General features: G+C 45.1%; 1 protein-coding gene and 1 non-coding gene across 3 annotated transcripts in view; one reads left to right on the plus strand and one right to left on the minus strand.

Moving 5' to 3' along the window:
- The first annotated feature begins 18,212 nt into the window (after nt 1–18,212).
- Nucleotides 18,213–27,717, plus strand: part of slc1a6 (solute carrier family 1 member 6) — a 149,942-nt gene continuing 140,437 nt past the window's right edge. For both annotated transcript variants that reach the window (XM_041204598.1, XM_041204599.1), the window contains exon 1: nt 18,213–18,283. The gene's annotated coding sequence lies outside the window, so the exon portion shown is untranslated. The remainder of the gene's footprint in view (nt 18,284–27,717) is intronic.
- LOC121287675 lies at nt 24,496–24,659 on the minus strand. Its single transcript, XR_005945212.1, has one exon. It is a non-coding gene; the product is annotated as a U1 spliceosomal RNA (small nuclear RNA).

The following is a 27,717-nucleotide window of genomic DNA, read 5'->3' on the forward strand; positions in this document are numbered from 1 at the left end:
CCTTCTGAAATTTGTTCATCGGCCCCTTGAGTGAGAAAAAGATTGAAAAATGGCCCCCCATGTGAAAAGTTTGGACAAGCCTGGCCTAAAGGGTTTGGTTGGTTTACCTGGCTGTTAGCCCCCAGATTGCTGGTAACAGCCAAGATGCTCTTGGTTACCTCTGAGGGTATTCCGTGCTTCTCACTGGCCCTGCCTTCATGCCGTTTAGCACAGAGGCTTTTAACATGCAAATTTTTCAAATTGCTAGCCTGGTTTGCTCAGATTGGTTTTAACCCCTCACTGTCCACCTGTATAACCTGTGAAGTTATTAGCTCCAACCACTGCACTCTTACAAATCTGATTTCTAGGAGGTTAGTGGGTTGTGTGTGGATTTTTGCTTCTTGTAGGTATTCTGGTTTTGCAATCGGTACTTCACTTTTAGTGAATTTTAAAACTTGGTCTGTTTCATCTTGCTCATCAGTGGTTCACCCTGCATGAGTTTCACTGCTATTCCCCTTGTGATCTCTACAAGTATTGCCTGCTTTGGGCAGGTCCTCCTCTCTTCCTTTTATTACCTTTCCTGCCTCTCTTTTTCTCTTCCCTCAAATTCAAGTTCCAATTTCCACTGCCCCAATTTTAATTTTTCTGCTGTTAATTTATCTGCTTCAGCGTGCTCAATTTCCACCTCTAGATGTTTTGCCACCCATTCTAAGATATCTGTTTTTCTGGCTTTCAGGCAGAATGCCACCTCTAAGTGCCTAACTACACCCTTTAATTCTTCCAAAGACAGTGCCCGGTCTTCCAAAGACAGTGACCATGCCACATGAGCTGGGTCATGTTTGTGAAGTTGACAAAATTTATTTATTAATTTTAGAAAATCTTCAGGAAACCTCAGTCTGCATGTGGATGAGGCTTCCTGGAAAATGCGAAGGCTGCCTGGGCTCTTTGCCTGCCCGCCAACCTTAAGGTTGGATCGGCAGAGTTATTAATAGGGTAAATTGCTTTCTTAATGGCCTTAATAGGCCATTGAAATGTTCGGCGGGCGCACAGCCACCAAAAGCAATATCGAAATGACGCACAATGACGTCAGGTCGCATGCCCAACGTCATCGCGCATCATTTTACGCGTTGGCATGTCGGGCCCTCCCCTACACACCGACAGCAATATTCTGCCCATAGAATAATACAGCAGAGGATGGTCATTTGGCCCATTGATTCTACACCAGTTCTTTCGAAGAGCAATCCAGTTAATTCTCCTCCCCTGCTCTTTCCTTGTATTCCTACAATATTTCTCTCTTTTAGATGTTAGGAACTAGAGATACTTTTAAGTAATTTATATTTGTGTGTTTTAGGAACAAGATATTGCTTTAAGTTTAATTTATATATGTTTGTAATGTGTTTAATTTGTGTGTTGAGAAAGGTGAATCCTTGGTTTGGGGTTTGGTTTCATTTTAGAGGTTCTGTGAAATGGAGCAGAGAAGTATCTAAGCTCTGTTTGTATACCTGCATTTTTAATGTAGCAAAACTGGGCTGTTGCCCAGCAACAGGAGGCCCACACAGAGAGAAACAGGAAAGCAGTTTGAGTTCAGTTGGTCTGTGGATACCACAGGGTCAGAAAACTAAACAGGAGAGAGAATTGCAGAGAGCAGATTTCCCAAAAGAACAGAAAATAGTCCCGGAAACCAGAGGGTGGGGACAAAAGAAAGTCCCAGGAAGACAGTTAAGCAAAGGAGCAGGAATCAGGAACAGGTCCTGTTCAGTGGAAGTGAAAGAAAGGAGCACAGGAAGGCTCCGAGTTAAAGAGAGAAAGTTGCAGGAAGCAGACTCAAGGCAAAGTAGACTCCTGAGAAACTAGAAGATCTGATGAGACAGCCAAAGGTTGGTGAGCTTTTACTATGGCATGAGAAGCAGTAGTGTTCTGTTGGCACGGCTGAGTATCTGAGGGAGAGTGCAAAGAAGGTGAAGCTTGAATGTACATGGCGATGCAGGGAAGAGGAACATCAGAAGGAGAGACTGAAACACTGGAGGTGGATCCTTGTTGAAGATGTCGAGAGAAAGTGTGGTTTGGGAGAAGGTTCCAAAGCAAGTTCTTCGAGCATTGAGGTGGGAAACCCTCAGATGAAAGATGGAGTTCAGTGAGACCAGTTGACTTACGATGTGACAAGCATCCATAGCATCTTTTTTGGGGTGGCATCTGTCACTTGGTTTCAGAGTGTACTTACTGTGGACATTGGAGTATAAGATAGCTTTTGTAACTTTTGTTATCCTTACGACTCTACACATATCTGTAAAGGTATAGTTGTGGGTGAAGGAGTACTGTAATAAAATTCATAATTTCTTGTTTAATAAATGTTTTATTCTTTTGTTAAAAGTTCATCAGCTGACTCCTTTGACTCTGTTCAGTAACCACCCTCCACGTTTCTAAACAAAAAGTAAAAGTTAGGATCTATAAAGCCAGGTTCCACCCTGCGATCTGACTTTTCCAGTAGTGACATCAGCTGGAATCAAAACACAGGCATTTATCGAATTGCTACTATTGAATCTTTATACTCCACGCTCTCAGATTGTGCATTCCAAATATTAACCACTCATTGCATAAAATAGTTTTTCCTCATATTGTTTCTGGTTCTTTTGTCTGTGTTATCTGGTTATTGCCCTTCAGTCTTTGGAAACTGTTTCTTTTATATTTACTCTATATAAACCTTTCATGATTTCAAACACCACTATCAAATTTCCTTTTAGTCTCCCCTGCTAAAAGGACAACGACCCCAGCTTCTCCAGTCTATCCACAGAACTGTAATCCCTCATCCCTGGAACCATTCTAGTAAATCTTTTCTGTACCCTTTGCAACGCTTTCACATTCTTCCTAAAGTGAGGTACTCAGAATTGAACACAATCTAGGGCTGAAGTAATATTTAATATAGCTTTGGTTTAACTTGCTGGCTTTTTGTAGTTTAGGTTCCTATTTATAAAGCCCAGTCTCCCATATGCTTTATTAATTGCTTTGTTAACCTGTCCTGCAACCTTCAAGTGTTTGTGCACAAACATCCTCAGATCTCTTTCTTCTTGCATCCATTTAAACTTGTTAAAATTTAGCATGTACTTTCTCTCATGCTACCTATCAAAATGTATCACTGCATTTTTTTCTACTTTGAATTTCATCTGCCATATGTCTGCCCATTCCACCAGCCTGTCTGTGTCATCTTGAGGTCTAATATATCTTCCCCACTGTTTGTTACACTTCCAAGTTTCTCATCATCTGCAACTTTCAAAATTGTGACCTGTACTTTTGAATCTAAGTCATTAATATACACCAAAACTGCAGTAAACCTGGGGAACAACAATGTTTATTTTTCTTCAGTCCAAAAAACAACCTTTCACCCAACTCTGTTTTCTATCCCTTAGTCAACTTTGCATCCATGCTGCAAATGCCCCTTTTATCCCATGGTCTTCAATTTTGCTGATGTGCATATGTGATACTTTTCAAAAATCCCATTGCAACCTGCATTGTTTTGTCTAAGCATCTTCTCACAGGCACATGCTGCACCAGAAACTTTAAAATAAATGTTATTAGGACATGCCTTTGGAATTAAGTGCACAGAATTTGTGGTGATTTTTTAAATGCAATCTGTTTTTGAAAGACTTCAAAACTGATAATAGAATCATGGATAGGATGTTTTCCAAAGTGAAGCAGAATGCGACGGATACCTGTGCTGTGATGGTCTTTCTCCACAAGGACATTATTTTCAGCTCTTAGCTTAGTAGTCAGTAGTCCGAATGAAATTAGAAATGTGCAGAAGTGTCTTCTTGTTATTCACCAGGAAAGCAGATGAAAATGCTAGCCTATGCTTCAATCAGTTGGGTTATACATGCCTAGGCTGCACTATGGCCCATTTTGTAGATGATCCCAGTGCTAATCTGGAATGAGGCAAAAGCAAAAGTGTTGACAGATGGAGTGACTGTGATTGCCATTAAGGTGCAGGTGTCCTTACACACAGCAAACATCTTCAACTGGCTCTGTGTTGACCCAATGCCTTTCAGAGCAATATAAAATCCTGGCCAACATCTGACCTGACCTTAGCCTCAGTTTGTTGTGGCTGAAAGTTTTGCATTTGAGAAGCTTCTTCTGAAGTTGGTAATGGCGCTCATTTTTGCCACGTTTTTCTTCTATTACAGATGTTGGGATTCTCACTGTGCTTCACACCTTCATGTTTCATTACACATCCAGAAAGAGCTTATATTTATAATTGCTACTGTCTCTGAAGAAAGTTCACAAGTTTCTATTAATGGAAGATTGAGTTTAACATCTGTGATATGACCAATTCTGTAGAATTCAACAGTTTCAAAAGTGTTGATGGAAGATGCTACATAGGACGATAGTTCATTCTGCTCTGCTTTATGCTTCAGATGTTACAAAAAGAGATAGTCATTCTATTATGGTAATTTATTTGAATAACTCTTAACCAAATGAATAGCCTCCAGTAATCCCCTCTGTCTTACTGCTCCAACTCAGGAAAATTATTTTTATCATTCCACCCATCCTAACTCCTTGTTTACCCATCAGTGCTCCTCCTTCTTATCTGAGTCTGGTTCTGATCAGTCTTCTGCCAAAAAATGGCTGACAGTGAATTTGGTTTGCTATAATTCATGTTTGTCTTCTTCATGTTACCCACCATTTCCCATCTAAAAATCCAGACAGTAATGATAAAAATTTTGAACAATACATAGTGATACTTGTGTCCAACTATTAGCCTGTCCTTCTAGTTCAAACCCAATTTAAATATTCAGAATGAGTGGGATGGTCACAAGGATCTAAGGGCGTTATACTTGGGTACCAACAATTTTGAGCTCCTGCCAAGAAGATGCCCAGGGATATGAGGCACTTGTTCTTATTGTGCAATCACTCCTCCTTATCTTGTTATTGGAATGCAGGCTACAGGAGATGTCAAAGGAATGGTCATGAATATGGGTGGAAGAGTTCACAAAGATTGAAAGGTTTCGGAGAACAGTGAATTTGGAGGCGAGATAGCAAGGGAGTTGAGAAAGAGATGGAAAAAAATGAACAATGAGGAATTACTTAGCGCAAAGACTGAGAGAGGAAAGGGAGTTGTGTATTTCAGAGAGAAACTTGGGAGTGTAGCTTGGGGAGGGCTGCAAACAGCAAATATTTTAAATAAGATGCAAGAAGGTAAAATGAGGATGAGAGGAAACATGGTGAGGTGGTCAAAGGAGGAGAAGAAGCCAGAGGATTAAGTGAGGAGGCCAAGGTCTGAGCTGGTGATAACGATCATGCTGCTACCTGGGGGTTTGGGGGAGTGGAAGAAACTGGTGGAAAATAGAGGGACTGCTTTGGTAAGTGGTGGTGTTACCACCCATAAGCTACTTTTCAGTCAGAGTCAGGATGTCAGTATGTTCACAATAAAGTAATGCATAGCATGAGACTTGCTCTTGATTGAATGGATATTATGGAGGAATTCAGAGAAGAGTGGTGGTTATTGATCAACTGCCACGGAGTACGAGCTGGCAGTGCTGTATAAGATGGGAGGGAAGTTGGTGAAATTAGCCACTAAAGGGTAAACTTGGTGGAAGGTTAGTAAGAGTGGAGCATGAGACATTTGATGATGCTGCTTGTAAGAAGGTAGTGACCCGTGCCTTGTTGGCCCCTTGAAGGAATGTCATGAAGCACAGAGAGTAGGTGTGAACTTATTCAGTGGGGATTCAAGCTCTGCAAGGCAACATGAAAGTAAGAAGGCAAAGAGCAGTAATGAATTTGGGTAGAGGAGGTTGCAAAGGTCCTGAGGGGAGAGAAATGAGACGTGCCGTTGCCGGGTTTCAGGAAGGAGAAGAAAGATGAGAAAAGTGAAAGAGGGACCAAGGGGAGATAAATCAAAGTATCATGTCATACCCAGAGTACCAGCCAATATATGCATGTGAATGAACGCAAGGGAAATTTGGTTTATATAGCTTTGGAGGAGATTAGGCAAGCTATATTGGGGAAGTAAGCAGAGAATAGGAGGATATGATATCAAACAGTCCAAAGGTATAGTCTGAAGCAATGTGCCCCTTTAGCGTTAGGGCCCACCTTCCTAATCTGCAAGAGTGGAGGTAACAGAGAAAGTGAGTGCAGTCTCCCAAGTCCATTGTACTTGAGAACAAATGAAAAAAGTTTGATGGTATCAGGAAAGTTAACAAAAAAGTGTATTCATGGAGCAGAATTTTCTGCCTCATGTGCGGAGGTGGGCCCTGCACGTCAGCACATAAAATGACGCACGGTGACGTTGGGCGAGAGTCCCGACGTCACCGCGCGCCATTGCGATATTTCGCTGGGCGGGTATGTGATGAAGTTCAACGCGTGCCCGCCATTAATTAACAGGCTAGTTAAGGTCCTTAAATCATCAATTGATGGTGATTTTCAGCCGCCCGTGCGATCTTCAGGTCAGCGCACGGGCGCAACAGGCAGGCAGGTAAGAGACTTTTTAATGAAACTCATCCACGGGCGGGATAAGAGGGCTCAGTGGGGTTTTCAATCCGGTCTGTGAATATTTATTGCAGAAAGTTTTTTTAACTTTGCCTGTGTGATCTGTAGCAGTTCAGAACGAATTCCAGCAGCTTTCTGTGTACTTTGAACCTTCACGTCAGCATTCTGCAGTCAGTGATCTTTATCAGGCCTGCAGCTTTCAGGAGGCCTCCCTTTAGCCGGGGTATGGGTTCTGACATGTCCATTGGAGGCAGCTTCTTTGAGGAAGGGAGGGCTAGAATAAGGAGGAGGCCAGGAGTGGACAATCAGCCTCCAGGGGAGCCATCTTTGGAAGGACAGGTGCAGGCACAAGGGGCGCAGGCCAAGGGGTAGTCCAAGGTGGAAAAAGCCGCAGAAGATGCCACTATCCTGCTGCCAGGGTATACAGGCGGAGAAGCAGCTATCTCAATATGCCAAAGGAAGCTCTGACTGTCAAGGGAGACAGTCAACTACATCTATCAGATGATTGGCCCTGAGATCTCTCCTAACTGTGTGGGCAGACACCCCCATGCCAGCGGCTCTGAAGGTCACAGTTGCCCTCAACTTCTATGCCTCTGGCTTCCTCCAGGGCTCGGTGGGTGATCTTTACGGTGTCTCCCAATCAGCTGTCCACACTTGTGTCAAGCAGGTTACAGACGCTCTGTTCAGATGGACATTGACCTTCATCTACTACCATTGGGACCAGGCAAGCCAGACACAGCGAGCCAGAGGCTTCACAGCCATTGCTGGCTTCCCCCTCGTCCAGGGTGCAATAGACTGCACACATGTGGCCATCAAGGCGCCAGCAGGTGAGCCCGGTGCCTTCGTCAACAGGAAGGGCTTCCACTCCATGAACATGCAGATAGTGTGTGATCACAGGATGCAGATTCTACAAGTCTGTGCAAGGTACCCGGGCAGCTCCCACAACGCCTACGTCCTCAGACACTCCCAGGTGCTGGGGCTCTTCAGTGCTCCGGCCTGGCTTGATGGATGGCTGCTGGGTGACAAGGGCTATCCCCTCAGAAGGTGGCTCATGACGCCTCTCCACCATCCAATATCAGAAGCTGAGGAGCGCTACAATAGGAGCCACAGCTCGATCTTCTCAAGATGCGCTTCCGATGCCTGGACCACTCAGTCCAGTACCCCCCAGATCGTGCGTCGGTGGTAGTGGCTGCATGCTGTGCTCTCCACAATCTTGCACTGGAAAGGGGGGATGCGGTGGACGCTGAAAACATTGACGTAGTGGATGCAGCTGTACACGAGTCCAGCACTGATTCTGAGGAACAGGAAGCACAGGGGAATGCTGAGGGGCTAAACGCTGACTCAGGACTATACCAAAGATTCAGGGACACCCAGGAGACTTTAACCCAACGAACCTTCAGCTAGCTCAACACAAATGGATCAGCAGGAGCAGCCTTGCCTGGCGCATTCATACTCGGCACCTAAGTGCTAAATCTGCCAGGTCATCAGCTGCGACTAAGGGCTTTGGACATAAACTTCAATGTCGACTCAAACACTCATGACACGTATGTAAAACATACAAATGCAGAACAAAGGAGCCACCCTCAGCCATGGTGACACATCTGGTTTTAATTTTCACCATCAGAAGTTCTCACAAATTCAAAACAAAATGTTAATCAAGCAGAAACAAATAATAAGGACCTAATCTAGGGCCAACACAAAAGCACCAGTGAGAAACCCATGGTGTGCCTAAGGTGCCTTATGCTTATGTTTATGGGTGCTAGGTCTTGGTGCCACCCCATCACTCGGAGTGACATCTGAGACAGCCTCACTCTGCTGTCCTGTTGACAATGACGTTGGCAGTCGTCCTCTGGCCTATGGAGCCTGTGCTGGGCCCATCTGAGAGGGATCTGCCAGTTCCACAGCTGGCATCTCCCCAGTCATCGCAGCCTCACCCGATGAAGCAATCACTGGGAGAGGGACGGAGTAGCTGGTGCCCTCATCCGGAGCACCATGAGAGGAGCCCACAGATATGACAGGCAGCTGCTGCACCGACATGAGGTCGCCCTGGACCTCCCTACTCACCATGGATGGATGGGCAATGAGCTGGGAAGCTTGAAAGCCACACCAGCTCCCACATTGGAAATGACCAGCTGTGGCCACTGATGCCAGAGCTTGCAGGTCCGAGCGTAACCCCAGGAGAACCTGATTGTTCTCCTGGAGGCACCTCTCCAAAAGATTCGCCACTCTCTCCATGGAGGAAGCATGACGCTCTGCCATGAGGCACATTGCATCAGTGATGCTCCACGTGGACTCCTCCACCACGGACACCAAGCAAAGCATAGTTTCATGTACCACTTCCAAATGCTCCCACACACCCAGCCACATTTCCTGCAGCTGCTGCATCGCGGACGACTCCAGAGGCACATCATCATGCACTGACTGAGCACGTACCTGGTCCCCTGCAGTCCTCCAACTGCTGGCGCCATCGGCACTCTCTGTCTGCCAGCTCCTCCAGCGATTGTGAAGTGCCCTCTCCACTGTGCCCCGGGACACTAGCCGATGTTGCAATGCCCACCAAGGTGCTAGTATCTGTGCTGGTGCCTGCCACTCAGAAATGGTGTGATGCAGGTGACACTTGAGGGCACTCAGGTGTGAGAGGGGGCATCTGCAATTCCTCCTGCCCGCCATGCTCTTATGATGCTAAAATTAACAGCAAGGACAGTGGATCAGTTAGCATGCACACAGTGACACACTTTAACCCTTTCCCCGGCTCATTATGTGCCCAACCTTCCAGAACCTATGGAGATGAATATTGGTAGTGTGGCAACTAGTGAGGATTATACCCTTACATTACACGCTGCTCAGATGGCCTAAGGAATGCCAAATGGAATGTTATGTGGATAGGTGTGAGGTGATTCACTTGGGCAGGGCAAGCAAGCCACGGGAAGACACGATGAATGGTAGGACCGTGGAAAGTAAGGAGGATCAGAGAGACCTTGCTGTGCATGTCGACAGGTCCATTAAGGTAGCGGGACAGGTACATAAAGTGTTTAAGAAGGTAAATGCCATACTTGCCTTTATTAACCGAGGAATAGACTATAGGAACAGGTAGGTAATGTTCCAAGTGCAGAAAACGCTGCCTAGGCCACAGCTATAGTCCTGCGTGCAGTTGTGAAATGCACTTCACGGGAGGGATGTGATTGGAGTGGAGAGAGTGCAGAGGCCATTGACCAGAATGTTGGCTGGGCTGGAGAGTTTCACTTATGAGGAGGTTATTTTCCCTGGAGCAGAGGAAGTTGAGGCTGACATTATTGAGGTTTATAACACTTTGAGGGGCATAGATAGGGTCGACAGAAAGGAACTTTTCCTCTTGGTGGAGGGATGAGTAACCAGGTGGAATAGATTTAAGGTAAGGGGGATGAGGTTGATAGGGGATGTGATGAGCAACTTTTGCACACTGTGTTTATTGGGAATCTGGAACACACTGCCTGAAAGGGTGGTGGACGCAGAAACTCTCCTAACATGTAATAAGTTTTTGGATGTGCAGTTGCGATGCCATGGCATACAAGGCCATGGGCATCATGCTGGGAAATGGGAGAAGGCGACTTAGGAAGGTGTTTAATGCACGCATCTTCGAAGAGCCGAGGGACCTTTGTCTATGACCCACACCTCTGACTCTATCAGTCTGTGAATGAGCAATGTTGCAACAATAACAAATCAAACAATCAGTGCTATGGATGTTAGGAGGACATAGCAGATCTCACTGTTGGCCTCAAATACCTGGCCATTCCACCCCAGCCTCACCCGACACCAGTTGACCTGGGCGCATGGAGCCTCTCAAGCTCCAGGGCTTCCTGTTAAAAGTGGCTTAACATCAGCAGCTGGGCCTGGCCGCCTCCAATCCTTGAACGCTCAGAGGCATTGTGAGCATTTTTCTCCCAAAAAACAGAAAAGTACATTCATTACGGCAATTTGCACATGGGCTCTGCACATGCACACCATACCCCAACCACAGTGGCCCACATCAGGTCTCCAGTGCCTCCTCTCCCCACTACTGCTGATCAGTCACACAAAGATAGTACGCCTGCTCCAAACCCCCCATAATGGCTATGTTGGGCACATTCTGCATACATCGCTTTAAGAAACACACGGTCTTTGCTCCCATAGCAAGGAGGCGCAACTACGTGCAGCATCAAGGGCAGTAGATGGCTCTTGGCCACGAGACCTTGAGTCTTCCCTTCCACAATCTCATCACCATGAATAGGACATGTGCTGGAATTCTGAGTATGCGCCTAGCTGCATCTCCTGCAGGTTGCCCCCAGACTAGGTGACAAAGAGAAACACGGTGCTGGGGAGAACTCATCTCCTCATGCACCAAGCATGGGCACTATCTGCTTGCCCACCCAGAGTACGAGAAATGCCCAACATGATGCAATGCAGTCATGACAGTAAGACTTGCGGGGGGGGGTGGCCTCAAAGGCTAAGGCTACCTGCTGGGTTAAATGCCCAATGCTAACATAGTACTCACCCTTCCAGAGCGCAATAAATTGTTGAAGCGTTTATGGCACTGGATCCAGGTGCGCCGCACCACGTCGCGGGAACTCATCACCTCCGCCACCTCCTCCCAGGAGGACACATTTGGTCATGTGGGAGGGGCCTCCTCCTCTTATCCTGGGACCAATACCTCCTGCCGTGCTAACCCCTCCTCGAGGAGAGCAGCAAGGCAGTCATCTGAAAAGCAAGGGGCACATTGGCCCCCCACCGCAGGCCTACCCTGCAGGCTGCCCTGCTCCTGTGGCCGACCCTACAGCCTGCCCTGCTCCTCTCCCCTTCCCTCCAGCCGACCCCCTGCAGTGTGACCTGGAAGTGGCCATTGTGAGCAGCCTACAGGAGGCTGCCAGGCCTTCCTTTAAACAGACTGCCGGGTTGCCATTGGACCTGGTGGTCTATGCGCGCCTGCTGCAGCCCGCACATTCCCGCTACTCACGGGAGTCAGAAATGCGTTGGGCGGGCCTTAATTGGCCTGCCCGCGATAAATGGCGGCGTAGACCCGATCATGGGCGCGGATCAGATCCCTGCCTGCCCACAGCCGCTCCTGCTTCGCTGACCTGATAGGCAGAAAATTCTGTCCTTGGTGTTCATAAAAGATGTGATATCGATGTCAATGTTTCTGTCATACACCCTCAAAGAGACAGCATGCAAAGTGTCAGCTGTGACTCAGTTGGTAGCATTCTTGCCTGAGTTAGGAACTTGTGGGTTCAAATCTCACTCTTGGACTTGAGCACAAAAATTAAAGCTGACACTCCAGTGCAATGCTGAGGGAGTGCTGCACTGTTGGAGGTCCTGATTCTTGGCTGAGATTCTAAACTCTGAGGCCCCAATTTGTACACATAAAAGATCCATGGCACTATTTCAAAGAAGAACAGGGGGGTTTATCCTTGGTGTTCTGGCCAATATTTATCCCTTGATCAATATCACAAAAACAGATTATCTGCTCAGTATCACATTAATGTTTATAGGGGCTTGTTGTATGCAAATTGGGCTGCTGCATTTTCTACCATACTAGAGTAACTACACTTCAACTGGCTGTAAAGGGACGTCCTGTGGTGGTGAAAAGCACTATATAAATGTAGGCATTTCTTTTTAAAGATCTTCCTTGCAGTCCTTGCATGGAATAGAAGAGATAGGGAATAATTACAGTGGGGCATAGAAATATATTCCACAATGCAGTCCAACTTCAAATAGTACTGCTAGCAGAAAAAACAGGCTAATTAATTTGCAGAATCCTGGCTCAGGGAGATGGATAGTTAGGGCATGAGAATGCATTTGGACTCCTTTGGTATTTGTTAATATTTTCCTAAATATGTTGCGTTTGCAGGCAAAACTGCACATAGCCGCAGAAAGAGAACCAGGACAGACAGTGGTTCACCCATGCTTAAGCACCCCACATTCAATGAATTCATGGAACTTACCCTTTACAGCTGAGACTCTGTCAAACGAATCAGCGAGGAAAAATTTGGAAACATGGCACCACCATCCAGTGAGTGACACTTATTTATAATTATCTTTCCCACACACTCATTCCTCCCTGCTGAAGCATCACTTGCTAAGCAGCTGCTTAAGATACAGGTGCTGAAATTCCACGGTTTTAATTCCAGTCTGCAAGTATGATGGGAAACCATTGGAAACCCCCAGAGGAACAGTAATAACAGCAGTTTTCAGATTTATTTTATCATTCCTCTGGAGTTTCAATAGTCTGCCACCTTGAACACTAATGGAATCAAAGGATGAAGCTTGTGAGACACTGACAGTCCTGAATTTGAGAACTCTAATGCTTGGGAGGTACCAGTAGATTGGAAACAGACTAGTGTGACAAAAATAAAACAGTTCTGACTTGTTTTAGCTTTGTAGGGGCTCTTACAATTACTAATTATAAGCTGTTTTGAAAATAAAACTAGCTAACGTGAGAATCTGGCTGCAAGTTTCACAGGATCACAACTTACTAAAGAATGAGGAAAAAAATTCAACCATACTTGTTCAGCCATTCAGAATCACCCTAGAGACCGCTCATTTCAGCACCCAACTGTTGTTAAATGTATCCAGTCTACCACTCTGACCTTAGGTCAATCCCAAGCATTGATCACGCTCTGCATGAAGAACTTCCTGTTATAAGTCATAAATTTATCTTTTACTGGTTTGAATCTGAATCCCCTTGTCTATTTTCTCAATATAATTTAAAATAGTATTCTGGTTTTGTCTTTTCTTACTATCTATGCACTTCCATAAGATCGCCTCTCAGATGTTTCCTTCCAAGTTTAAAAACACAAATCTTTTGCACTCTTTTCTCAAAATTAGGATCCCAACACGAGGAATGAACCTTGTGGCTCTTTCCTGCGCTAGTGCTTGAATATCTCCCTTGTATCTTGTTGTTGTTATGACTGATACAGTTGGTAAAATTGAGTTATTTAAAAATCCCAGAGGGAAACTTTAAACAACTGTCATAACCTATAATTTTAAGTGTTATGTTTGAGATGCAACTCTAAATTCAGGAATCAGACCACCAGTTCTCGAGGTTTTACACTATACTAAATGAAACATTTTATTAATTTACACAGGTTAAAATATATATATATATATATAAAAAAAAATAGATAGATATACATGGCTACAAATTACAACTATCATAACTTTTAACAAATTCCCAAACTAATCTCCATTAAGGCAACAGCAATCCATAGACTTAACCAGACACCAGGCAAAGCATTTTCACCTTACGAATTCAAAATGAGATTCTTTTCACTTTGGTTCCTGTGGAGCCAGTTGGAGGCTTACAGCTGCTGTTGATCTCATATTGCCTCTGCTCTGCACACCTGAAAACTGCTGAAGGTATACTTTCCATTCCACTCATTGAATGTAAATTCTCATTGTATCACCAGCCTCTTCTAACAATAAAACCCCTCTCATGGTACCAATTTTATTAGTAATATAAACATATCGCTTGGTATCTGCTAGATAGGTGTCAGTTTTCACCCCACTTCTTGAATACTCTATTCAAAAAATGCAAATGCATGCTATCTCTCTTTAATATAAAAAACTAATACACATCAAAGCACTCAGACTAGCTAGCTTTAATCCAATTAAGACACACCCACAGACTAAACCTCTATTTTAAAAGAAAAATATTTTCCAGTAATATTATATACATTAATGGCTTCATGACAGTGTCCCAAATGAGATGCAGTACTGAGGTGCAGTCTATCCTGATCACAGTGCAGTTTGACCATGAATTCCTCTGACTTAGGGTGGAATCTTGTTGAGGTATCGAGGGTCTTGCCTTCCAGCTGGAGAGCCAGTGAAAAACACCCACGTTTCCTCTTTTGAGGAAGGCCTGCCAAACCACAAGCCAAACAGGGAGAAGCGAGGCCTTCCCCTGGAATCCAGAGCCTGTGGGTGGAAGTCTTGCCTACCGAGAGCTGCCGGCAAATCAGAGGCTCAAGCTCTTGTGCTCAGCAGTGCCACAGAGGAGGTGGTCACTGTTGCAGGAAAAACATCTACCTAAGTCCCAGGATCGCAGAGCAACCCAGGCCACAGGTAATTAATGTGGGGGGCACGGGGAGTTTGTGGGGGCAAGTTATAGGATTGTCGGCAGCAGGTTGATGGCTCTCTGCAGGGCCCCCTTCCCGATGTCCAATCTCTCGATCAGGCACTGAGTGCCTTTGATTTAGTGTCTCCCCTCCAACCTACAGAGGTGACAAGCTGGCCGCACAGTTTTACCTGCCGTACACGCTGCATGTCAACAGGCCCGCCTGCCACTGGTTTAATATCAGTGGCAGTGAGATGAGGCCTTAAGTGGTCATTAATTGGCCACTTAATGGCCTTAATAGGTGGCGGGGCAGGAAGGTCAACCATGGGCCTTCCGGTCCAGAATTTAATTCTGGCAAAGGCGGGAATTCCAGTCAAGGCAGGGTTCCAGTACACCACCATCCCACCTAATAAAAAGCCTTCCCACCTCCAAGCTCGCCACCAGAGAAAGCAGAAGAATCCACCCCATACTCTATTTTTTTTGCTTTATATTTACCTTTCTATTTGTTTTGTTGATTGCTGCTCTGTACTGGCCAGGGATATGTAGCAATGAGTCCATTAACACTATTAGACCGCTTTCCACTTCATCCTTAGTTATTTAGGGGGAAGCAGTTATCACAGAACTAATAATTTAGAGACCTAGGGTAATGCTCTGGGGACCTGGGTTTGAATCCCAGCATGGTGGAATTTGAATTTAATAGTTAAAATAAAAATTAAAAGATGACCAGCAAACGATTGTTGTAAAATCCCATCTGGTTCACTACTGTTCTTTAGGGAAGGAGATCTGCCATCCTTACCTGGTCTGGCCTACATGTGACTCCTGACCCACAGCAACATGGAATCTGAAATGGCCTAACAAGCTACTCAGTTCTCAAGGGAAAATAAGGATGGGCAATAAATGCTGGCCTAGCCAGCAACGCCCCCATCCCATGAATGAATATAAAAAAAACATAATTCATGGCATACCTGCTTTGTTTATTTTTTCATCCTCGCTATGTACTTTACACAGCCAATATGTTTCACCTACTACTTATCTGCTCACATAGTAATTTTGTCAAACTCAGTCTGTAATTTCTGCGCTGTTTCCACTTTTGCCTCCCGATGTGTATCATCAGTAAATTTGAGAATGCCGCATTGAGCTTTTGCAATCCAGGTCATTTATGCAAATGACAAGAAAAAGTGGTCCCAATATGGACCACTCATGGAGCTTTCATGCAATACACCCCAACTTAATTCTGCTACCGAGTACTCATTGTTTTCTACCCTTTAGCCATTTCCTAATTCATTCCAGGGGTTTATTCTGATTTTCTAAGTTTGATTAATAGCCTTTCATATTGCACTTTACCAAATGTCTTTTGGAAGTCTAGACATATTGGAATGTGGATTCTTCTTAGGCAGGAGTGTAAAACGAGCGATAGCAAATTTGCAACACACTTTGCACTTCCAATTTTCTTTTTCATTGAATTCAATGGAATAAGAATTTGGGTGAAGTGCAAAACAGGCTTTTAATCAGTATCACAAAAAAAATACTGCCCCATACATTTAAAATTCAAGATCCTTCTAGCTCTTTCTTTACTGCTTTAACTTTACTTCTGCCTTAAGGCTTTCTCTTCCCTCCTCCAACACCCTGCACCCTGCACGTCAATCACTCCATGTAATAACACCCGACAGAAGATCAAATACTGCAGACGTCATTTTACTGAAACATACTTCCAGCATAGACTGCACTAACCGCCCCAGACTGTTACAGCAGAGGAATATCAGCCCTCTCATGCTTAAACCTGTATTAACATACATGCATCCAGCTGCAGGGGCGAGTCATACACATTGTTTTTTTTATTCATTCATGGGATGTGGGCTTCACTGGCTGGGCCAGCATTTATTGCCCATCCATAGTTGCCCTTGAGAAGGTGGTTGCCAGCTGTATTCTTGAACCACTGCAGTCCATGTGGTGTCGGTACACCCACAGTGCTGTTAGGAAGAGAGTTCCAAGATTTTGACCCAGCGACAGTGAAGGAACAGCGATATATTTCCAAGTCAGGATGGTGAGTGACTTGGAGGGAAATTCCAGGTGGTTGTGTTCCCATCTATCTGCTGCCCTTGTCCTTATAGATGGTAGTGGTCATGGGCTTAGAAGGTGCTGTTGAAGGAGCATTGGTGAATTCCTGCGGTGCATCTTGCAGATGGTGCACACTGCTGCTGCTGTGCATCGATGGTGGAGGGAGTGAATGTTTGTGGATGTGGTGCCAATCAAGTGGACTGTTTTGACCTGGATGGTGTCAAGCTTCTTGAGTGTTGTGGGAGCTGTACTCTTCCAGGCAAGTGGGGAGTTTTCCACCACACTCCTGACTTGTGCTTTGTAGATGGCGGACAGGCTTTGGGGAGTCAGGAGGTGAGTTGCTCGTTGCACAATTCCTAGCCTCTGACCTGCTCTTGTAGCCACAGTATTTATATGGCTAGTCCAGTTCAGTTTCTGGTCAATGGTAGCCCCAGGGTGTTGATAGTGGGGGATTCAGTGATGGTAATGCCATTGAACATCAAGGGCCGATGGTTAGATTCTCTCTTGTTGGAGATGATCTTTGCCTGGCACTTGTGAGGTGCGGATGTTACTTGCCACTTGTCAGCTCAAGCCTGGATATTGTCCAGGCCTTGCTGCATTTGGACATGGGACTGCTTCAGTATCTAAGGAGTCACAAATGGTGTTGAACATTATGTAATGACAGTGAAAATGAACATGACACTAAATTCCTAGCGTCAATATAAACAATAATTTAGTTGGAAAATGTGTTGCTGAAAGGATTAAAGACAGAGACGCTGATCTTGCTGACAGAATGTTTTTTCTGCTCTTTCTTTCCACACACAACAGATTATAACTCAACGTTTGAGGCTGTCGACTTAAATAGTTAAGTTACACATTCCAGTGATCATTTAAATTCTTCTGCTTTTGAATGAGCTCTGAAGTGAAGTTTGCCCCAGAGCTGAATTTTTCTGTTGCTGAAATTGGCTTAGAACCTGCAATTTTGTGAAGATTTCCAGGAGATCAGAACATTTCTTTCCTTGGATTCTGTTTGGATCTTTGATTGACATATACTGACGAATCTCAAGTGATCCATTACAAGGCTACCAGGAAGATTCAGAGCTATAACGCATACCTGTAAGTCTTTGTTAAACATGCAATTCCCTCAAAGCACACAACCCAAATTTTCCAACACATGCCTTTTTGAGGGACATATCTTCATTTCAGAGGAATCACCCACATTTTTCTATGTATATTGTTATCTTAATACTCAGTTTACCAGCTTTATATATTAACAAATAGATTAAATTATTAGGTGTATGACAATTCAGAACTTAAGTAGGTGGAAGGAAATCCTTTGGCATTTAGCTAAATTTGATTCCTATAATTTTCTGCTGGTCAGAAGCCTGTCAGGCTACTTTGGCACACCTCTGCACTACTCAGAATTCTTTCTAAGACGTGGCAGAACTGTGTAAAAACACATGGACCATTCTTTCAATGCTTTCAGCTTCCTGCCAAACAGCTGACCTTGGGTTATCTGATCAGATCTAACGATTACTTCATGGCATTACTTTGAAAAGCCTGGCTGAAAGGGGTTACCAGTACCTCATTTAAATGAGCTGTTAGTTGATTTCCTGTATTGCACAATCAAAGACTGTGTTGCGCAGCAGGGTATCATATTTCTGGAAAGTGACTTTTGTGAGAATGAAAGACCTAACATGACTGATGGAAGAATCCTCCATCACTGTAAGTGTAACTTTGTGAGCTCCTGTGTGTGGTGGCTATGAATGTTTGGCTTAAGAATGAGTTACTTGTGTTGGTGTGCAAATGTGATTTTGCTGCCAATCAACCAATTTACGGCAGCTGGAAACTCTGGGAACATGAACCGCCACATATTTGTCAGCAATCCAGTGTGATGAGGCCATAAGTTTAAAATGATTCGTTGAGAGTTTAGACTTGTTGGACATGTGAATGCCTTGAGTAAACAAATAAATAATATTACAAATAAATCGTAAAAGTGACCAACATATGTTGAAAGGTAACTTTCTCACTAATGCAAACTTTTGAAGAGTTATAAGTCAGCAATGAGCAACACAAAGTTTATTGTCAGTAAATCGCAGATGGCTAAAGACTTTGTGAATGTTTAAAGAGAAGAAAATGCTGCTTGTACTCCATTAATTGCAAAACAATCTCTTCCTTTGAAAAGTGAATGATGTTTTGCATTTAAGTATTTTGCTTTCTCTTGTGGCACTTGGGGATTTGTGGTCCCTGTAAGTGATCCACTACAGTTCATATCGGTCCTTTATTCATTCATGAGATGTGGAAATTGCTGGCATGTTTATGTTTTCTGAGTGTGTTGGTTTGACTCACTTGAAAGTATTATTCTGTGTTTATATTATCCATGATATTTTATAATCTCTATTTCTTAATGAGGTTATATCGTAAACATTTCACTCAATTGCAGTGGTTAAACTTCTCTAGCCTTCTCAATTAATTGAAGCCCTTTTCTTGTGATCATCTTTGTTTTGCACTTTTCTGCATCTTTCTCAATGCAGATGTCCTCTTGAAGTATGACAAACAGATTTACTCATAGGGTGGAATCGTCCCAGATTTGCACTAAATGTGGTAGCAGGCAGGTAAAACCCAGTGGTTTTAGCCACCTGCCGCAATGGCAGGTTTTCACGCTTTATCGTCTCAAACCTGCTGTATTAGTTATGCATCCCTGGGAAACACGCTGTTACGATGGCAGGCTCTCATTCGCCCGCCACGCAGTCACTTTGCCGCTTCATCACACCGGGCTCCATATTTAAAGTCCAGCCATGCACACACATCCCAGTGCTTCCAGCCCATGACTACCCCAGGGAAGATGTCCACTAAGGCAAAAAGACTGCAGCCCCCAGTTTAGTGAAGCATCACTGGAATGCCTTTTGGAGGCCCACGGTGATGTCCTCTATCCCCTCTCTGGCCGCAGGATGGGCAGCGGCATGACCAACCAGGCTTGGGAGGCAGTGGCAGTGGTGATCAGTGCGAATGCTGCACAGAAGAGGTTGGCCATCCAATGCAGATAGAGGATGAATGATCTCACCTGTCCAGCCAAGGTATGGCAACCATCTCATCACTCTAAACTCACACACTGAAGCACACACATTCACTGGCATCTCACTCACTACCAGTTGAAGGGACATCACCACCAATTCTCACACACATACCCTCACATCTCCATCTGGCCTCATCTCTGGAAACTGCCTCCTCAGCCTTCACCATCTTGACGCCACTGGCACAGATCAACATGTGTCCCCACACAAACCCTGGGTTACCCTCCTTCCCCAGTATAGCCCTCGTCCTGCAGCCTCCTCCCTTGCATGAGGCCACTTCTCCCCCTTCCCCAAGCAAGCCCTAGCCCGGCAGCCATTGAAAAGCCACCCACATATGACTGATCTGGTAGGTGGAGACCCAAAAGCGAATTGGTGCTGTCTGTGAAGCCTGGCGCTGATGACTGCGAGTATTGACTGAAGCAAGGTAGGCAAACAAACCTTGAAGTCCCGAGCGAAGTGCAGCTCACCAAGCGCACGTCGCTTACATTTAGTTATTTTAAACAAAGGAGTTCAGCTAGAGAGGCTTGTACCATCACTTGATGCTGAAGCAGTTACTGTGATTTCACATACGGATCTGATAGTTAACATGGAATTTAATGTGTTAAAACAAGTAATTCTCTGCTTATGACTTGATGATCCATCTCAGCCTCCTCTGGAGGTCCCCAGCATCACAGATGCCAGTCTTCAGCCAATTTAATTCATTCCACACGATAACAAGAAACGGCTGAAGGCACTGGATACTGCAAAGGCTATGGGCCCTGACAATATTCCGGCAATAGTACAGAAGACTTGTGCTCCAGAACTTGCTGCACCCCTAGCCAAGCTGTTCCAGCACAGCTACAACACTGGCTTCTACCCAGCTTTGTGGAAAATTGCCCAGGCATGTCCTGTACACAAAAAGCAGGACAAATCCAACCCGGCCAATCAGTCTACTCTCAATCATCAATAAAGTAATGGAAGGGGCCATCAACAGTGTTATCAAGCGGCATTTGCTTAGCAATAACCTGCTCAGTGATGTCCAGGGCCACTCAGCTCCTAACCTTTACAGCCTTGGTTCAAACATGGACAAAAGAGCTGAACCCCTGAGGTGAAGTAAGAGTGACTGCCCTTGACATCATGGCAGCATTTGACCAAGTGTGGAATCAAGGAGCCCTAGCAAAACTGGAGTCAACGGGAATCAGGGGGAAAACTCTCCACTGGTTGGAGTCATATCTAGCACAAAGGAAGATAGTTGTGGTTGTTGGAGGTCAGTCATCTCAGCTTCAGGACATCACTGCAGGCGTTCCTCAGGTAGTTTCCTAGTGCCAACCATCTTCAGCTGCTTCATCAATGACCCTCCTTCCATCATAAGGTCAGAAGTGGGGATGTTTGCTGATGATTGCACAATGTTCAGCACCATTCATGACTCTTCAGATACTGAAGCAGTCCATGTCCAAATGCAGCAAGCCCTGAACAATATTCAGGCTTGGGCTGACAAATGGCAAGTAACATTCGCACCACACAAGTGTCAGGCAGTGACCATCTCCAACAAGAGAGAATCCAACCATCACCCCTTGATGTTCAATGGCATTACCATCACTGAATCTCCCACTATCAACATCCTGGGGGTTACCATTGACCAGAAACTGAACTGAACTAGCCATATAAATACTGTGGCTATAAGAGCAGGTCAGAGGCTAAGAATCGTGCGATGAGCAACTCACCTCCTGACTCCTCAAAGCCTGTCCACCATCTACAAGGCACAAGTCAGGAGTGTGATGGAATACTCCCCACTTATCTGAATGAGTGCAGCTCCCACAACACTGGAGAGGATGGACATCATCCAAGACAAAGCAGCCCACTTGATTGGCACCACATCCACAAACATTCACTCCCTCCACCACCGACGCACAGCAGCAGCAGCGTATACCATCTACAAGATGCACTTCAGGAATTCACCAAGGCTCCTTAGACAGCACCACCACCTGGAAGTTCCCCTCCAAGTCACTCACCATTCTGACTTGGAAATATATTGTTGTTCCTTCACTGTTGCTTGGTCTCCCTTCCTAACAGCAGTATGGGTGTACCTACACCACATGGACTGCAGTGGTTCAAGAAGGCAACTGACCACCACCTTCTCAAGGGCAACAATTTATGAGCAATAAATGCTGGTCCAGCCAACGAAGCCCACACCCCGTGAATGAATTTTTAAAAAGGGTTGGGAAAGTTCAGTATGGCACTTAAGAAAAAAGGGTATTTGGAGCTGTGGGCCCCATTATTTACAGAGCAGTAATGTGAGATGTCGGAGGGGAGGGTATCCATAAATCCCAGGAATGTGAGGTCCTAACAAATTTAATAGCAGGACCTCATTAAAAATGAGGTAGATGTGTGAATTTTGGGGTCATGGTGAGTAGTAGAACATGCCGATCAGCACGAGTGTATCCCACCCGGAAGGAAGTGCACGCATTACTCTGGGAGTCAGGAACAGCTCACAATAGGACCTTGAGAAGGCAGTCCAAATGCTTAAAGTGACCAGCTGTAACATGCTGGGACATGTTGTGGATCATTGCTGATTCAGATGAATAGCTACATTGGCAAGATCGAGTTCAGTTGCCCTTGGGACCATTGGATGTGCAGTGGCCACAAATACAAGGAGCAAACTATTGTTGTTAAGATTTACACAGTGCATGAGTGACCAATGGAACATTTAAGTGATACCAGGTTTAGTCTTACACTAGAACTACCTCCATCTGATGCAGTAAAATTAATATTTGAAGGACAGGATTACCCATGTTCATATAATTTTGCAGACAGTAGATATCCAGTGTGCCTAACAGTCCAATGAGGCTCCCCCACTTCCCAATACTGTTACATATAGTTCCCATAATAAATATCTTTCCCTATTTTCAACTTGGCACCTCTTCCCTATTATCTTCCTCTGTAACCTGAGCCTTAAAAAAGGTAAGAGAAAAAATTAACTATAGAGTTAAATATTTAATAGTAAGCAAGCCACTGGTTTGCAGTTTTCGTACAAGTATGCACACACCCTTGGCACTCAAACATGAGAAAATTTTCGGCATTGCCACAATGCATTGAAATAAGAACAGAATTTAATTTATTCAAACACTGTACAGGATATGGGTATTGGAAAGACCATAAGACATAGGAGCAGAAGTAGGCCATTTGGCCCATCAAATCTGCTCTGCCACTTAATGATCTGATAATCATCAACTGAACAGTACTGAAAGCCCTTCCAGGTTTGTTTCCACTGGAGTTAAGAAGAGTGAGAGGTGATTTGATTGAAGTATACAAGATCCTGAATGGCCTTGACATGGTGGACGTCAAAAGGATGTTTCCTCTTGTGGATGGGTCCAGAACTAGGGGACACTATTTAAAAATTAGGGATCGCTCTTTTAGGACAGAGATGAGGAGAAATTCTTTCTCTCAGAGGGTTGTGCAGCTTTGGAATTCTCTGCCTCTGAAGGTGGTGGAGGCAGGGTCATTGAATATTTTTAAGGCAGAGGTAGATAGATTCTCATTAGGCATGGGATTCAAAGGTTATTGGGGTTAGTTGGGAATGTGGAAATCGAAACACAAGAAGATCAACCATGATCTTATTGGATGGCGGAGCAGGCTCAAGAGGCCAAATGGTCTACTCCTGTTTCTTATGTTTTTATGTTCTTAAATCCCTAAACGAACTAAAACAATGTCTCTATTTGACAATCAGGAAGATTGCCCAGCTGTTATATGCACAGAAAACTGGATAAATCTAAACCAGAAAATTAGCACCCTATCAGCCTCTTCCCAAACACAATAAAATGAGGAATAATGTAATGAATAGCGCTATGACATGACACCAACTCAGCAATAACATACTCATTGATGCTCAGCTTATGATCTGCTAGAACCACATTTTCCAGACCTGATCATGGTCTTGATCCATGCATGGGAGAGTTGAATTCCAGGGAGAGTAAGAGTAGTTGCCTTCAATATCAAATCAGCATTCAAACAAGTGGCCCTTACTGAAGGACTTATGCCTCTGGACTGCCTTATCGAGGTCTAAGCAGCTCCTGACTCCCAGAGTTATGGGTGCACTCCCATCAGGTTGGGATTCACACGTACTGATTGGCATGTTCGACCACTCACCATGACCCCAAAATTCACACATCTACACAATGGGGATCAAAGAGAAAATGCTGGAGTAACACTTAAAAACACAGAAGGAGGCCATTCAGCCCATTGTGCCTGTGCTGGCTCTTTGAAAGAGCAGTCATGCTTCATCCCACATACCTACTTTTTGTCCATAACCATATAAGTTCTTCCTCCTCAAGTTACTGACTAACTCCCTTTCAAAATTACTTATGGAATCCTCTTCCACTACTTATTCAGCTAAAACATTCTGGATTCTGACAGCTGTCTGGGTGAAAAACATTTTTCTGATTTTCCCTCTAGATCCTTGCCAATTATTTTGAATTTATGTCTTCTGGTTACTGACCCACACACCAGTGGGAATAGTTTTTCTCTATTAAAATTTCTCATTATCTTGAAAATCTCTATTAAGTCACTTCTTAACTTACCTTGTTCCAAGGAGTCCTAACTTTCCAAATTCTCCTCATAACTGAAGTCCCTCATCCTAGGTAAATCTCCCCTGTCTCCTGTCTAAGGTCTTTAGATCTTTCCTGAAGTGCCCAGATTGGTATACAATGGCTCAGCTGAAAGAAGATGGTCCTGATTGTCAGAGACAAATCATCACAGTCCCTAGATATCGAACATGAGTTTCTCATAAAACATCCTTGGCTAATAATTTTCAGCTGCATCATTGATGGCTTTATTCGTTATTATAAGCTTTGGAATTCACTGATATCTATTTTTGGAATTGTAAATCAGGGGAGAGCGCGAATGCAGTCCCCCACTACCACAAATTTTGCAGTCGAGTATCCCGCATTTGGGGACATCGCAGGCGTCAGCACACCCGAAGTGCAATGGGATAGCCTTGTCCTGGGAGAACCTCCTGCGTGATTAAGGTTTCTCCCCTGCCAGGTATATATCAAATTCACTGATAGTTGCACAATAATAACCCCTTGAATAATGACTCGTCCAGCATTTGAACATGGTACAGGCTCAGGCTGACAAATAGCAGTAACTATTTGCACCACCTGTCAGGTAACAGCCATCCTGAATGAGAAGAAATCCAGCCATCTTTTGCTGACCTGTTTCCTCAGAGTTCACCCTCTCCTCTGAGGACTCATCTGCTTCCTCCCACTTTAACTCCTGTGTAACACTTGAATGACCGACAGCAAAATGAAAGACGTGAATTGGAACTGACATAGGGAAAAATGTGTGTGCAGATGTTCATATTTCAATTAGTGATAACAGTACTTCAACATGAGTGGTTGTTATGTTCCATATGGCAATGTTATATCCAGTTCTGTCACCAGGTGTCTGTGAGACCCCATCTCTCCATTCCCAATGGCCATGCTGATCTCCATGACCACCTGCTCCAGAGCAGTCAAGGTGGCTATCACTGGGGGGTCACCCTCTTTCCTCTGTGTCTCCCTGGAGTCCTGTGCTCCCTTCTTCTATAAAGGAGAGAAAGTAGAGGGTTATGAGTGTGAGAAATGGATTGTCTGGAAAGGAGGGAAGGACAACATTTGTGGAGGGTGACTGGAAGGATCTGTATTAGTTGGCACAAAGATGAAGGTGAGTGTCAGTGCTGGCTGTTCAGATGGAATGTGAGGAGATGCCTTGAGAGAATCAGTGGAGCTGCAACATGTTTTGGCCTCAGGAGTGCTGTGCAGGAGAATATTGGGCAAGTCAGAATGTGGGAATTGGCATTGAATATGGGTTATCTCTCTCATCTCCTAACCTCATGAGATCTGAACCACTTCCAGCACTAAATCCTGCTACATGGGACTACATTCCTGCTGATCACGTCGTCAGCTATTTCCAGCCATGTCTGCTAGGTTTGCAAGGCTGGCCTCTTCCTCCCTTCCATGGGAACAATAATTCTCTGCGGCCCCCCACAGGCCACAGCATGACCGCCAGGAAAATTTCAGATAACCTGACCACAGTGGGGTGTGTGGTCCAGTGGCGGAGGCAGCCTTCGCATGTTGTGCATCCAGTCTTCTGGTTGCTGAAGCCTCACTAATCAAGCTGCAATGGAGCCATTTGGAGCCCCACCAGGGTCCCTTTAAATAGAAATCCTTCCATTAACCAGTGCAGGTCATCATCACACCCACACTCTACGATTGGTTGAGAACCCTGGATGTGGGATGGATGTGATAGGCCAATAGGATGGCATGAATGTGAGTGTTGAGATGAAGACTTGAAAACGAAGAAAAGACTTATATTTAAATAGCCCTTTTCACAACCACTGAACACTTCAAAGTGCTTTACAGCCAGTACTTTTTGAAGTACAGGGCGGGATTTTCCAGCCCCGCCTGCAGCTGGCGTCATGGTGGATGGGAGCAGAAAATATTGCGAGATGAGAAAAATCAGTTCACCTCAGTCATAAAAGCAGTCCGGGATTGTCCACTCTAGCCGTCAATGACGGGCCGTGTTTTCCACCGCAGCACATTGGGAACGTCATTTCAATACGTTTGCATCTCATTACAAAAGCTGTTCGCTGGAATCATCCCCTCCTCCTGGATCAAGAGGGCATGCTGGTGTCCAATCAGACTGATGTGTTTCACAATGGTGTACAAGCGATGTGCCCCAGGCACTTCGCTCATGGCTTGGAGGTTCAGTCGCCTATCTTGCATTGCTCAGTGCTCGCAGCAACTCATGCTCAGCACTGGGCTCCACAGGCAACACCACATCACTTTCAGACGTGTGTCAGAGGCAAGTCTCTACCTACCTACCTACCGGACCAGCAGTAAGGCTTTTAATGTGCTGCAGGGCAAGGCCTCCATTGGGGAAGGGGGAAACTGGCCTGAGGTAAGGGATGGGGCTGCAAGGTAAGGCCTGCACTGGGAGGCAAGAGTGGGGAAGGTTGCACTCAGACACATGACTGGGGGAGTGGGGATGGTGGTGGGGAAATGTCCTCAGCACCAGGATGAGGAGAGAGTCGGTTTCAGAATAACATAGGCGGCTTTGGGCCAGAAGGAGAGGATTGTTGAGTGAAGAAGTGCTTAAATGTTGAGCTTACAAAGACAGTCCTTGTCCCAGTCCAGGCAGGGGGAGGGCATGTCTGACCAGTCTCAGTCATATGCAGGGCATTATCGTAACATCAAGCGTGTTGGTTCAAGGGGTTTCTGCATCTACTGGCCACAGATTGCATACTCAGTCAGGGGAGGCATCTGCACCCTTTAGATGGGGAAAAGGTACTTTGGGGGTATTCCAGGGTGTTGGACGGGTGGGGGAGGTGTTGATGAACATCAGACTGTGCAAAGCCCTCCACATCTTGAGGGCACAAGGTCCACAAGGGGCATAGGCTCATCTGCCTCACCATGTTCCAGGGGTAACAAAGGGATATCCACCATAATCACAATGAGATCAAGGAACACAGAGGGAGTATTGAAGTATTAAGGTTCTTGGAAGGAGGGAAACCTGAACAGTTAGCTCCTACAGGACATTGGGAGGGATTTCCACACTCTCACAAGGGCAGTCCAAGCTGGTCTGGCAGTGAAACCTCAGCACCACCATCTTCCAACCTGCAGCGATGGAGCAGTACAAAATTAACAGGAGGAGATACTCTGCTGGTGAGGGCTCTGAGAGCCATTTGGAGGGCAGGTGCATTGCACTAGGGGGGCGCCAGTTAAAGAGGCACACAACTGAACTATGCATTCCTAAATGAGGAGAGATGCACAGCTGAGATATGTTAGGAGCCTTTCAGTGACAATACAGGGAATCAGTAAAATAAGGCTATAACGTGCTTTCATACAAGGCTAATCCCGCAACGTGGACTAATTGATCTCCTTGTATTAACCCCTTGATCACAGCGTTGAAATTCCGCAGAGCGATAACAAAGTCCCAAGCAATTGGGCGACAGGACAAGCTTCAGAAGCATGTTAGGATCGTGGTGCTAGCAGCTTCACAGAAGAGAAGCCTCAGGCCCCCCTCAAATAATCTCAGTTCCAGACTAAATATTTTCTCTCATGTTTATTC

Source organism: Carcharodon carcharias, chromosome 14 (assembly GCF_017639515.1).
Source record: "Carcharodon carcharias isolate sCarCar2 chromosome 14, sCarCar2.pri, whole genome shotgun sequence".
Classification (NCBI taxonomy): domain Eukaryota; kingdom Metazoa; phylum Chordata; class Chondrichthyes; order Lamniformes; family Lamnidae; genus Carcharodon; species Carcharodon carcharias.